The sequence below is a fragment of the Dendropsophus ebraccatus genome, chromosome 14 (assembly GCF_027789765.1).
Source record: "Dendropsophus ebraccatus isolate aDenEbr1 chromosome 14, aDenEbr1.pat, whole genome shotgun sequence".
Classification (NCBI taxonomy): domain Eukaryota; kingdom Metazoa; phylum Chordata; class Amphibia; order Anura; family Hylidae; genus Dendropsophus; species Dendropsophus ebraccatus.
In genome coordinates, this window is record NC_091467.1 from 4,313,654 (window position 1) to 4,328,687 (window position 15,034).

At 49.2% G+C, this 15,034-nt stretch overlaps 1 protein-coding gene across 4 annotated transcripts in view; it reads left to right on the forward strand.

Annotated features, from left to right (window-relative positions):
- Positions 1-7,630: 7,630 nt before the first annotated feature.
- KCNG1 (potassium voltage-gated channel modifier subfamily G member 1) overlaps positions 7,631-15,034 on the forward strand; it is a 44,728-nt gene continuing 37,324 nt past the window's right edge. For 2 of the 4 annotated variants that reach the window (XM_069953601.1, XM_069953600.1), the window contains exon 1: positions 12,439-12,669. The gene's annotated coding sequence lies outside the window, so the exon portion shown is untranslated. Of the gene's footprint in view, positions 8,270-12,438; positions 12,670-12,966; positions 13,066-15,034 lie in introns of those variants that run through there. The other 2 variants (XM_069953603.1, XM_069953602.1) reach the window with 2 other exon arrangements.

Sequence of the window (15,034 nt, forward strand, 5' to 3'; positions counted from 1 at the left end):
GCATTTCACAGGAATAACTGCAAAGTAAGTGTGAAAAGTAAAAATTTCCATTTTCTTGGCAGACATTCCAATTCAATCCTATTTCTTTCATACCGCACAGCTATAAAAAGTAAAATGCAATAAAACATTTATTCCTCTGAATCTGCAGTTTTTACAAATACCCCATTTGTGGGTGTAAACTGTTGTGCAGGCGCACAACACGGCTCAGAAGAGAAGGAGCACCCTTTAAATTTTGGAGTGGGGATTTGGTTGGAATAAATATAGGAGACCATGTTACAGTTACAGAGCCCCCCTAGTGCCGAGACAGTGGGAACCCTCCATAAGTGACCCCATTTTGAAAACTACACCCCTTAAAGAATGTAACAAGGGGTACAGTGGGCATGTGGACCCTACAGGTTTTTCACAGTTTTTTGCAAAAGTGGGCCGTGAAAATGAAAAATCACATTTTTCACACTTATACATTGATGAAACCTCAAATTTTTCAAATTTCAAAAAGCTTGGAGGAGAAAAAGCCCCCCAATATTTGTAAAGCAATCTCTACTGAGCACAGAAATACCCCATTTGTGAACATAGAGTATTGTGTGGGCGTACAACAGGGCTCAGAAGAGAAGGAGCACCTATGTCTGTGTGGTCACAGACGTTTACTGACACTTACTAATGGACACTGACTGACGGTTACTGACACTGACTGACGGTTACTGACACTTACTAATAGACACTGAATTACGGTTACTGACACTTACTAATGGACACTGAATTACGGTTACTGACACTTACTAATGGACACTGACTGACGGTTACTGACACTGACTGACTGACGGTTACTGACACTTACTAATGGACACTGACTGATGGTTACTGACACTGACTGACGGTTACTGATACTTACTAACGGACGCTGACTGACACTGATGTTTACTAACGGACACTGACGCTTACTAATGGACGCTGACTGACACTGACGCTTACTAATGGACACTGACTGACACTGACGCTTACTAATGGGCGCTGACTGACGCTGACGATTACTAACGGATATAGACTGACACTGACGCTTACTAACGGACACTGACTGACGCTTACTAACAGACGCTGACGGACGCTTACTAACGGACGCTGACTGACGCTTACTAACGGACGCTGACTGACTCTTACTAACGGACGCTGACTGACGCTTACTAACGGACGCTGACTGACGCTTACTAACGGACGCTGACTGACGCTTACTAACGGACGCTGACTGACGCTTACTAATGGACACTGACTGACGGACGCTAACTAAGATCTCCCTTATTACTGGGAGATCACAGGGGAGGGGGTACTTTTTATTATATGTATGTGTGTGTGTGTGTGTTTTTTCTACAGTATATGGATGCAGGCTCTGATCTTCTCACAAAGTGAGTGATCAAAGCCTGCATCCATGCTCTGCCACGATCAAATACTGTGATTGGCAGCTCTGATCACAGAGCTGCCAATCACAGTATTTAGCAGCATGTACCAGCGTCATCACACAGACGCTGGTACATGCTGCTGCAGCACTGGCTCCCCGTTCCCGGAACTCACTCTAAGCTCCGGGATCCGGGGAGCCAGTGCTGCCAGGAGGAGGGGGAAGGAGACATCTCCTGTGACCCCCTCCGGTGGCGGCTGTAGCGGCGATCCGGGGGGATCATGCTGCAGCAGGAGGGGGTCATAGCAGAGATCGCATCCGCTGTGACCCTCCAGCACATCGGCGGCGGCGGGATGGCCCGGGCGGCAGACACGGCGGGGGGGGCGGGGGCGCTACATCGGCGGACATCTTCAGACACGGCGGGGGGGCGGGACATCGGCGGACATCTTCAGACACGGCAGGGGGGGGCGGAATGGATCGGCAGCAGCTTCCCCCGGATCCCGGAACTCGGCAGAGACCGGGACCCGGGGGTTTACTGCTCGCTTTACCGGTATCAGTGGATCGTTACCGATCCACTGATGCCGGTGATTGGCTGTGCTGGACACCTTCAAAGGGTCCAGGGGCAGCTACACTAAACTGTCAGCTATCAGCTGACAGTTTAGTTTCGGCTTCCGGTCACTGTTTGTGTAAACAGTGAGCACCGGGAGCCGGGAAGTTATAGTACGTCCTGGTGCGGAAAGTAACCTCCTGCCAGGACGTACTATAACGTCCTAGTGCGTCTATGGGTTAAAGGGGTATTCCAGACGTGTACAACTTCTGATATGTTGATGCCCTGGTGGAGAACATAAAATTGTTATTCTCCCTCAGGCATCTCCGGGCCCCCAGCTGAATGATCTCAGCAGTGACAGCATGCTCAGCCAATCACTAGCCCCGATGCTGTCCAGTCTCAGTCAGTGATTGGCTGAGCGGGCTGTCACTGCTGGGATGAGATTATTCAGTCGGGGACACTGAGGGAGAAGAACGTGTTTGTTATGCCCCATTAATCTGCTCATCACTCCTGTTCTATGACATGATGTTCGCAGTTCTACTGCTTTTATAATGGGACAGGTCCCCTTTAAGGCCAAGTTCACACAGCGTGCAGAAATCTGTCGCTAACATTGGATGCTGCAACTGATGTTCCCTTCACATTCTGCTGCTGTTCTGTCTCTTGATTAGCTCCATTCAATGAGGCTTTTCAGGCCCTATTACACAGGGCGATATCCAGGAGCAAGCCAGTGCCGACCTGTCTCCCTTGCTCCTTGTTTCCTGCTTGCTGCCGCTGACAGCCAGGGTGTAAGTGCGGGGGGGGGGGGGGGGGGGGGGGGGGAGCGGCAGCCTCCTATTACACAGAGTGACGGCCAGACGTCCTCATCGTTCTAAATTTTTTAAAACATGTTAAAGTCCACACATCGGCTGATTGTTGCCCTTTAACAGGAGCTATTACACCAGCTGATTATCATCCGTAATGGCCAATTAACGGCCAATTATAGGGGCGATAATCGCTTGGTGTAGTATCTGAGATCCACGCCGGAAAAAAAAACATATACTTCAGTTCCAGGTTAATAAAGTCTGTCCTAGCAAGTTTGTTTGGCTGGAGTTCTGCTTTAAATGGACAGTACCAGCAGACAATGACTTATTGCATTAATAATGTTTTATGCTAAACAGGTTTTTAAGGAATTTTTGGAGACATTGTTTCTAATTTTCAATTTCTCTACCTATATATTATAAAATAATCCTGATATCTGCAGTTCTCATTCTGACCACTGGGGCTTAAACTAAGATGAGACTTCCTGTTGTGTCTGTGGTGATAAGAGGAGGCTGCAGTAAAGTAATCTGTACAGCGTCATGTGACAGCAGTAGATAGAGAAGACAATAACAGCTCCCTGTGGAATGACCTCTTCACAGGTCACAGAGCGCGTTCAGTAATGTCTCAACACACATTACAAAGTTATACAACTTATGCTCAGCCAATCGCGGCTGAGCATCTGATGACACTGCAGAAGGCGGCCGGCACTAGGGACGGTCGGAGCGGTTCGGCCGTCCGTCCGAAGATGACGTCTTGGCACAACATGGCGGACATGCACGACACGGATCAGGTATGTATAATGCACCACACTTCCGGGTACACGTGCGGGGGTGGTGGGACACGGGAAGGGGGCGATTCACAGACATAACATACATTACAAAGTTGTATAACTTTGTAATGTGTGTTATTCTGTGAATAATTTCTTAGCGCCGCACTACCCCTTTAAAGGAAAATGCTTATTCCAAAAACAGCGCCACCTGTGAGCTGTGTGTGATACTGCAGTTTAGCCTCATTGAACAGAGATGCAGTGTCTATAAGATGACTATTGTGTATTGCTGCAGAGCATAGACCCCTGTATTCCTACACTTCTATATATATACACCATCTGGTGAACGCAGGTAGCAACAATGTTTCGGCTGTCACCAGCGTTTCATATAAATCCCCTCAATGCCTCCCTGCATCAGAACAATAAATTGAAATCCCATCAATATTGCAAAAATCTCTCCGTATTTTGGACTCCAGCGGCGGGAAATTTCATCAATCTCCAGAAAGGATTATTAAGAATAATAAAATGTCAGGAACGGGTAATAAAATCATCACTGGCTCCGAGTGAAACCTCACAGCCAGAGATTTATTGGACAACGTGTTTACTTTAAGGGAAGAAGTGTTACACAGATTAACATTGTGTAGGAGAGACGCACCTTCACCGCGCCAGTAGAGAGACACACCTTCACCGCGCCAGGAGAGAGAGATGCACCTTCACTGCGCCAGGAGAGAGAGATGCACCTTCACCGCACCAGGAAAGAGACGCACCTTCACCGCGCCAGGAGAGAGACGCACCTTCACCGCACCAGGAGAGAGACGCACCTTCACCGCGCCAGGAGAGAGACGCACCTTCACCGCGCCAGGAGAGAGACACACCTTCACCGCGCCAGGAGAGAGAGAAGCACCTTCACTGCGCCAGGAGAGAGACGCACCTTCACTGCGCCAGGAGAGAAAGATGCACCTTCACCGCGCCAGTAGAGAGACGCACCTTCACTGCGCCAGGAGAGAGAGAAGCACCTTCACTGCGCCAGGAGAGAGAGACGCACCTTCACCGAGCCAGGAGAGAGAAGTACCTTCACCGCGCCAGGAGAGAGAAGCACCTTCACTGCGCCAGGAGAGAGAGATGCACCTTCACCGTGCCAGGAGAGAGACGCACCTTCACCGCGCCAGGAGAGAGAGATGCACCTTCACCGCGTCAGGAGAGAGAGATGCACCTTCACCGCGCCAGGAGAGAGACGCACCTTCACCGCGTCAGGAGAGAGAGATGCACCTTCACCGCGCCAGGAGAGAGACGCACCTTCACCGCGTCAGGGGAGAGAGATGCACCTTCACCGCGCCAGGAGAGAGACGCACCTTCACTGCGCCAAGAGAGAGAGAAGCACCTTCACCATGCCAGGAGAGAGACGCACCTTCACCATACCAGGAGAGCCGTACATTTGGCTTGCCAGGAGAGCCGGACATTCAGCGTGTCAGTAGAGCCGCACATTCACTGTGCCAGGAGAGAGCCGCACCTTCACCGTGCCAGGAGAGAGACGCACCTTCACCGCGCCAGGAGAGAGACACACCTGTACCACGCCAGGATAGAGACGCACCTTCACCGCGCCAGGAGAGAGACACACCTGTACCACGCCAGGAGAGAGACGCACCTTTACCGTGCCAGGAGAGAGACGCACCTTCACCGCGCCAGGAGAGAGATGCACATTCACCACATCAGGAGAGACAGTCCATAGTGCCAGGAGAGCTGTACATTCAGCGTGTCAGTAGAGCCGCACATTCACCGTGCCAGGGGAGCTGCACATTTAGCATGTCAGTAGAGCCGGACATTCACTGTGCCAGGAGAGCCGCATATTCACTGTGCCAGGAGAGCCGCACATTCGAGGTGCCAGGAGAGACGTACATTTGGCTTGCCAGAAGAGCCGCACATTCAGCGTGTCAGTAGAGCCGCACATTCACCGTGCCAGGAGAGACGTACATTTGGCTTGCCAGAAGAGCCGCACATTCAGCGTGTCAGTAGAGCCGCACATTCACCGTGCCAGGAGAGACGTACATTTGGCTTGCCAGAAGAGCCGCACATTCAGCATGTCAGTAGAGCCGCACATTCACCGTGCCAGGAGAGCCGCACATTCGGGGTGCCAGAAAAGCCAGTCTATCACACCAGGAGAGCCAGTCCACTGTTCCTGCAGAGGGGACCCCAGATCACTTATATGGGGGTGAAGGGATCGTGCTTACCCAAGGATGCAAAGTTACTGAAAGCGATGGATATGTAGTGATAGGGACACAGCCAGCTGCTCTGGGGTCTATGGAGAAAAGCATCTACACAGGGACGTCTGGTGGGGAGCATACGGGAGACCGGTCAAAGATAACACTGTCGGCTGCTGGTTAAAGTGCTCAATGCAGTGACATCCTAGATGCATTGCTCTCTGTGAAATACAAATATGCAAAAAAGGGCCTGTGGAGCCTCATTTAAGAGTCCCGAAACACAGGACTAGCCAGATATCCCTCCGGGAAGGACCCGGCCAAGATCAGTGATCTGTTTCTCTTATGGCTCTACTAGGCATTGCTCCCACCTAGCCAGAATCCTGCTCCACACTGATGAGGGACAACACCCCGAAACAGCTGTATGTGGATGGATACCTGGCCTTGGTTCTTCCCTTGTCATTACACTGACTTATAGGGCCACTTAATATGGTGGTTTTGGTGGTTTCCTAACAGGAGCTGCCTCTTGGCTGGGTCCTTCCCAGAGGGATATCTGGCTACTCTTCTGTTTCGAGACTCTCAAATGAGGCTCCAAGGCTTGTCTGGGGAGAGGGACCCCACAAGGGAGGAGCAGGTAGGGGGACTGTTCTCTGTGTAATAGTGAAAAGTAACTACAGAGACAGAAATCACTCAGCAACAGGAGGAAGATACAGAAGAGGATGTGGAGACAGGTGGAGACATCTGCCAGCCAGTGCAGCGAGAGTGACAGCCATCAGCCAGTGCAGCAGGAGTGACAGCCATCAGTTAGTGCAGCAGGAGTGACAGCCATCAGTTAGTGCAGCAGGAGTGACAACCATCAGTTAGTGCAGCAGGAGTGACAGCCATCAGTTAGTGCAGCAGGAGTGACAGCCATCAGTTGGTGCAGCAGGAGTGACAGCCATCAGTTGGTGCAGCAGGAGTGACAGCCATCAGTTGGTGCAGCAGGAGTGACAGCCATCAGTTAGACAGAAATCACTCAGCAACAGGAGGAAGATACAGAAGAGGATGTGGAGACAGGTGGAGACATCTGCCAGCCAGTGCAGCGAGAGTGACAGCCATCTGCCAGTGCAGCAGGAGTGACAGCCATCAGTTAGTGCAGCAGGAGTGACAACCATCAGTTAGTGCAGCAGGAGTGACAGCCATCAGTTAGTGCAGCAGGAGTGACAACCATCAGTTAGTGCAGTAGGAGTGACAGCCATCAGTTAGTGCAGTAGGAGTGACAGCCATCAGTTAGTGCACTAGGTGTGACAGCCATCAGTTAGTGCAGCAGGAGTGACAGCCATCAGTTAGTGCAGCAGGAGTGACAGCCATCAGTTAGTGCAGCAGGAGTGACAGCCATCAGTTAGTGCACTAGGTGTGACATCCATCAGTTAGTGCACTAGGTGTGACAGCCATCAGTTAGTGCACTAGGTGTGACAGCCATCAGTTAGTGCACTAGGTGTGGCAGCCATCAGTTAGTGCAGCAGGAGTGACAGCCATCAGTTAGTGCAGCAGGAGTGACAGCCATCAGTTAGTGCAGCAGGAGTGACAGCCATCAGTTAGTACACTAGGAGTGACAGCAATCAGTTAGTGCAGCAGGAGTGACAGCCATCAGTTAGTGCAGCAGGAGTGACAACCATCAGTTAGTGCAGCAGAAGTGACAGCCATCAGTTAGTACACTAGGAGTGACAGCAATCAGTTAGTGCAGCAGGAGTGACAGCCATCAGTTAGTACACTAGGAGTGACAGCAATCAGTTAGTGCAGCAGGAGTGACAGCCATCAGTTAGTGCACTAGGAGTGACAGCCATCAGTTAGTGCAGCAGGAGTGACAGCCATCAGTTAGTGCAGCAGGAGTGACAGCCATCAGTTAGTGCAGCAGGAGTGACAGCCATCAGTTAGTACACTAGGAGTCACAGCCATCAGTTAGTACACTAGAAGTGACAGCCATCAGTTAGTGCAGCAGGAGTGACAGCCATCAGTTAGTACACTAGGAGTCACAGCCATCAGTTAGTACACTAGAAGTGACAGCCATCAGTTAGTGCAGCAGGAGTGACAGCCATCAGTTAGTACCCTAGGAGAGACAGCCATCAGTTAGTGCAGCAGGAGTGACAGCCATCAGTTAGTGCAGCAGAAGTGTCAGCTGTCAGCAGCCTGTGGAGCAGGCAGGAGGGTATAGATCAGTGCTTCTCACTTCTAGTCCTTACGGCCACCAACAGGTCACGTTTGGAGGATTCCCTTAGTATTTCCCAGGTGATATCATTATACTCAGTGCATCGGGTATTATCAGTGTGTGGAATATGGGAGTGTATGGGATATCCTTAAAACATGACCTGCTGGTGGCCATGAGGACTGGGATTGAGAAGCACTGACAGACTGTATACATGTAGCAGTCCTCGCCTCTTGCACGGGGACTTGTAGCAGATCTGTTGTGCTGAGTGCGGAGCCCCTCCTCAGTGATGGAGCCCCCTCCTCCTCCTCCTCCTCAGCATCACACAGCTCTGGCTCCGGCACTGGTCGCATCGCTCTCCCTGTAAGCACCTGCACTGGGATCTCTGGCAGTAAGTGCAGCCTCCCCCTCCCTCCATGGTCGGCCCCAAGAGACCCCCGTCCTGAGAGCTGCTGCCCCCCGGACACATGTTGCTGGAGATTACAGGCAAACTTGGAGCGTGGAGCAGCCCAGAGCATCAGTGCCAGGTGAATGCCCGGGCATCCGGGGGGCATAGGGGAGCTCTGCCAGAACTTTACTGACTAGTTGCATCTGGAGAGCTGGGATGTCCCAATTGTCTTTGTGTCATTCATCAGTCCGCTGTGTGTAGATATAGAAGGGGGGAGGGATGGGTGACACTGGTGCCCGGCTGTGTGTAGATATAGAATGGGGGAGGCATGGGTGACACCTCCGGAGATTGGCACTGGTGCCCGGCTGTGTGTAGATATAGAAGGGGGGAGGGATGGGTGACACCTCCGGAGATTGGCACTGGTGCCCGGCTGTGTGTAGATATAGAAGGGGGGAGGGATGGGTGACACCTCCGGGGATTGGCACTGGTGCCCGGCTGTGACATCCCGGGGCTGCCGAAACTTCACCTCCACCGATGGGGCATTAGATGAGGTATAAGAGACCCGGACAACGGCCACTTCTCAGGTAGATGCAACATGTGTCCTGCCAGGGAGGGAGAAACACAGGGGCACTGGTATTGTACAGTGAAGTACTGGGATAGCACTGGGAATGTGTAGTGAAGTACTGGGATAGCACTGGGATTGTATAGTGAAGTACTGGTATTGTACAGCAAAGTACTGGGATAGCACTGGGATTGTGTAGTGGAGTTCTGGTATAGCACTGGGATTGTACAGTAAAGTACTGGGATGGCACTTGGATTGTGTAGTGAAGTACTGGGATTGTGTAGTGAAGTACTAGGATAGCACTGGAATTGTGTAGTGAAGTACTGGTATTGTACAGTGAAGTACTGGGATAGCACTGGGATTGTGTAGTGAAGTACTGGGATCATACTGGGATTGTGTAGTGGAGTACTGAGATCATACTGGGATTGTATAGTGGAGTACTGGGATTATACTGTGATTGTGTAGTGAAGTACTGGGATTATACTGGGATTGTGTAGTGGAGTACTGGGATTGTGTAGTGGAGTACTGGGATTATACTGTGATTGTGTAGTGGAGTACTGGGATCATACTGGGATTGTGTAGTTGAGTACTGGGATCATACTGGGATTGTGTAGCTGAGTACTGGGATCATACAGGGATTGTGTACTGAAGTACTGGTATTGTACAGCAAAATACTGGGATAGCACTGGGATTGTGTAGTGAAGTACTGGGATTGTACAGTGAAGTACTGGGATAGCACTGGGATTGTATAGTGAAGTACTGGTATTTTACAGTGAATTACTGGGATAGCACTGGGATTGTGTAGTGAAGTACTGGTGTTGTACAGTGAAGTACTGGGATAGCGCTGGGATTGTAAAATGCAGTACTGGGATCATACTGGGATTGTATAGTGAAGTACTGGGATAGCACTGGGATTGTATAGTGGAGTACAAGGATCATACTGGGATTGTGTAGTGAAGTACTGAGATCCTACTGAGATTGTGGAGTAGAGTACTGGGATTATACTGGGATTGTATAATGCAGTACTGGGATCATATTGGGATTATGTAGTGGAGTACTGGGATTGTGTAGTGGAGTACTGGGATTATACTGGGATTGTGTAGTGGAGTACTGAGATCATACTGGGATTGTGTAGTGGAGTACTGGGATCGAACTGGGATTGTGTAGTGGAGTACTGAGATCATACTGGGATTGTGTAGTGGAGTACTGGGATTATACTGGGATTGTGTAGTGGAGTACTGGGATTATACTGTGATTGTGTAGTGGAGTACTGGGATCGAACTGGGATTGTGTAGTGGAGTACTGAGATCATACTGGGATTGTGTAGTGGAGTACTGGGATTATACTGGGATTGTGTAGTGGAGTACTGGGATTATACTGTGATTGTATAATGCAGTACTGGGATCATATTGGGATTATGTAGTGGAGTACTGGGATTGTGTAGTGGAGTACTGGGATTATACTGGGATTGTGTAGTGGAGTACTGAGATCATACTGAGATTGTGGAGTAGAGTACTGGGATTATACTGGGATTGTGTAGTGGAGTACTGAGATCATACTGAGATTGTGGAGTAGAGTACTGGGATTATACTGGGATTGTATAATGCAGTACTGGGATCATATTGGGATTATGTAGTGGAGTACTGGGATTGTGTAGTGGAGTACTGGGATTATACTGGGATTGTGTAGTGGAGTACTGAGATCATACTGGGATTGTGTAGTGGAGTACTGGGATCGAACTGGGATTGTGTAGTGGAGTACTGAGATCATACTGGGATTGTGTAGTGGAGTACTGGGATTATACTGGGATTGTGTAGTGGAGTACTGGGATTATACTGTGATTGTGTAGTGGAGTACTGGGATCGAACTGGGATTGTGTAGTGGAGTACTGAGATCATACTGGGATTGTGTAGTGGAGTACTGGGATTATACTGGGATTGTGTAGTGGAGTACTGGGATTATACTGTGATTGTATAATGCAGTACTGGGATCATATTGGGATTATGTAGTGGAGTACTGGGATTGTGTAGTGGAGTACTGGGATTATACTGGGATTGTGTAGTGGAGTACTGAGATCATACTGGGATTGTGTAGTGGAGTACTGGGATCGAACTGGGATTGTGTAGTGGAGTACTGAGATCATACTGGGATTGTGTAGTGGAGTACTGGGATTATACTGGGATTGTGTAGTGGAGTACTGGGATCGAACTGGGATTGTGTAGTGGAGTACTGAGATCATACTGGGATTGTGTAGTGGAGTACTGGGATTATACTGGGATTGTGTAGTGGAGTACTGGGATTATACTGGGATTGTGTAGTGGAGTACTGGGATTATACTGTGATTGTGTAGTGGAGTACTGGGATTATACTGGGGTTGTGTAGTGGAGTACTGGGATCATACTGGGATTGTGTAGTGGAGTACTGAGATCATACTGGGATTGTGTAGTGGAGTACTGAGATCATACTGGGATTGTGTAGTGGAGCACTGGGATCATACTGGGATTGTGTAGTGGAGTACTGGGATTATATTGGGATTGTGTAGTGGAGTACTGAGATCATACTGGGATTGTGTAGTGGAGTACTGAGATCATACTGGGATTGTGTAGTGGAGCACTGGGATCATACTGGGATTGTGTAGTGGAGTACTGGGATTATACTGGCATTGTGTAGTGCAGTACTAGTATCATACTGGGACTGTATAATGCGGTACTGGAATCATACTGGGAATGTGTAGTGCAGTACTGGGATCATGCAATGATAGTATAGTAAAGTACTGGGATTGTGTAGTGGAGTACTGGGATCATACTGGGAATGTGTAGTGGAGTACTGGGATTATGCAATGATAGTATAGTAAAGTACTGGGATTGTATAATGAAGTAATGGGATCATACTGGGATTGTATAGTGAAGTAATGGGATCATACTGGGATTGTATAGTGAAGTAATGGGATCATACTGGGATTGTATAGTGAAGTAATGGGATCATACTTGGATCGTATAGTGAAGTAATGGGATCATACTGGGATTGTATAGTGAAGTAATGGGATCATACTGGGATCGTATAGTGAAGTAATGGGATCATACTGGGATTGTATAGTGAAGTAATGGGATCATACTGGGATTGTATAGTGAAGTAATGGGATCATACTGGGATTGTATAGTGAAGTAATGGGATCATACTGGGATCATATAGTGAAGTAATGGGATCATACTGGGATTGTACTGGTATAGCACTGGGATCTAGAGATGAGTGAACCTTGAGCATGCTGGAGCCCATCTGAACCCGAACTTTCGGCATTTGATTAGCGGTGGCTGCTGAAGTTGGATAAAGCCCTAAGACTATGTGGAAATCATGGATATAGTCATTGGCTGCATCCATGTTCTCCAGACAACCTTAGAGCTTTATCCAAGTTCAGCAGCCCCCGCTAATCAAATACCGAACGCTCGGGTTCGGATGGACTCGAACCTGAACCCGGTTTGCTCATCTCTACTGGGATCATATAGTGAAGTACTGGGATGGTACTGGGATAGTAAAGTGAAGTACTGGGATAGAAGAGTGTAGTGGGATTGCCTGGTGTGCTGGGTGCGGAGCCCCTCCTCAGTGATGGAGCCCCCTCCTCCTCCTCCTCCTCAGCATCACACAGCTCTGGCTCCAGCACTGGTCGCATCGCTCTCCCTGTAAGCACCTGCACTGGGATCTCTGGCAGTAAGTGCAGCCTCCCCCTCCCTCCATGGCCGGCCCCAAGAGACCCCCGTCCTGAGAGCTGCAGCCCCCCGGACACATGTTGCTGGAGATTACAGGCAAACTTGGAGCGTGGAGCAGCCCAGAGCATCAGTGCCAGGTGAATGCCCGGGCATCCGGGGGGCATAGGGGAGCTCTGCCAGAACTTTACTGACTAGTTGCATCTGGAGAGCTGGGATGTCCCAATTGTCTCTGTGTCATTCATCAGTCCGCTGTGTGTACATATAGAAGGGGGGAGGGATGGGTGACACCTCCGGGGATTGGCACTGGTGCCCGGCTGAGTGTAGATATAGAAAGGGGGGAGGGATGGGTGACACCTCCGGTGATTGGCACTGGTGCCCGGCTGTGTGTAGATATAGAAGAGGGAGGGATGGGTGACACTTCTGGGCATTGGCACTGGTGCCCGGCTGTGACATCCCGGGGCTGCCGAAACTTCACCTCCACTGATGGGGCATTAGATGAGGTATAAGAGACCCGGACAACGGCCACTTCTCAGGTAGATGCAACATGTGTCCTGCCAGGGAGGGAGGAACCCAGGGGCTTATACTGGGATCTTATAATGCAGGACTGGGATCAGACTGGGATTTTATAATGCAGGACTGGGATCAGACTGGGATTGTATAGTGCAGGACTGGGATTATATAATGTAGCACTGGGATCATACTGAGATTGTATAATGCAGGACTGGGAACTGGGATTGTATAATTCAGGACTGTGATCATACTGGGATTGTATAATGCAGGACTGGGATCATACTGGGATTGTATAATGCAGGACTGGGATCATACTGGGATTGTGCTAGGATCACACTGTATCAAACTGTATCATGTAACACTGGGATTATACTGGAGTTTTATTGAGAAGAAACAGAATTGTACTGGTACTGTACAGCTAAGTACTGGGATGGCACTGGGATTATATAGTGAAGTACTGGGATTGCACTGGGATTATACAGTGAAGTACTGGGATAGCACTGGGATTATACAGTGAAGTACTGGGATAGCACTGGGATTATACAGTGAAGTACTGGGATGGCACTGGGATTATATAGTGAAGTACTGGGATAGCACTGGGATTATACAGTGAAGTACTGGGATGGCACTGGGATTATATAGTGAAGTACTGGGATGGCACTGGGATTATATAGTGAAGTACTGGGATAGCACTGGGATTATACAGTGAAGTACTGGGATAGCACTGGGATTATACAGTGAAGTACTGGGATGGCACTGGGATTATATAGTGAAGTACTGGGATTGCACTGGGATTATACAGTGAAGTACTGGGATAGCACTGGGATTATACAGTGAAGTACTGGGATAGCACTGGGATTATACAGTGAAGTACTGGGATGGCACTGGGATTATATAGTGAAGTACTGGGATGGCACTGGGATTATATAGTGAAGTACTGGGATAGCACTGGGATTATACAGTGAAGTACTGGGATAGCACTGGGATTATACAGTGAAGTACTGGGATGGCACTGGGATTATATAGTGAAGTACTGGGATGGCACTGGGATTATATAGTGAAGTACTGGGATGGCACTGGGATTATATAGTGAAGTACTGGGATAGCACTGGGATTATACAGTGAAGTACTGGGATGGCACTGGGATTATATAGTGAAGTACTGGGATAGCACTGGGATTATACAGTGAAGTACTGGGATGGCACTGGGATTATATAGTGAAGTACTGGGATGGCACTGGGATTATACAGTGAAGTACTGGGATGGCACTGGGATTATATAGTGAAGTACTGGGATAGCACTGGGATTATACAGTGAAGTACTGGGATAGCACTGGGATTATACAGTGAAGTACTGGGATGGCACTGGGATTATATAGTGAAGTACTGGGATGGCGCTGGGACAGTTCTCCCCTTTGCTCTATGAGATGGGAATCCCTATGTAGTATACAGCAGGGTATATACAGACCCCCTATGTAGTATACAGCAGGTTATATACAGACCCCCTATGTAGTATATAGCAGGGTATATACAGACCCCCTATGTAGCATACAGCAGGATATATACTGACCCCCTATGTAGTATACAGCAGGGTATATACAGACCCCCTATGTAGTATACAGCAGGGTATATACAGACCCCCTATGTAGTATACAGCAGGGTATATACAGACCCCCTATGTAGTATACAGCAGGGTATATACAGACCCCTATGTAGTATACAGAAGTGTATATACAGACCCCTTATGTAGTATACAGCAGGGTATATACAGACCCCCTATGTAGTATACAGCAGGGTATATACAGACCCCCTATGTAGTATACAGCAGGGTATATACAGACCCCCTATGAATTATATCGCTGTGGTGATAGGAGCCCCCTCCTCTGTGGTGTATACGCCCTCCCTCCTCTGTGGTGTATACGGCCCCCTCCTCTGTGGTGTATACGGCCCCCTCCTCTGTGGTGTATACGGCCCCCTCCTCTGTGGTGTATAC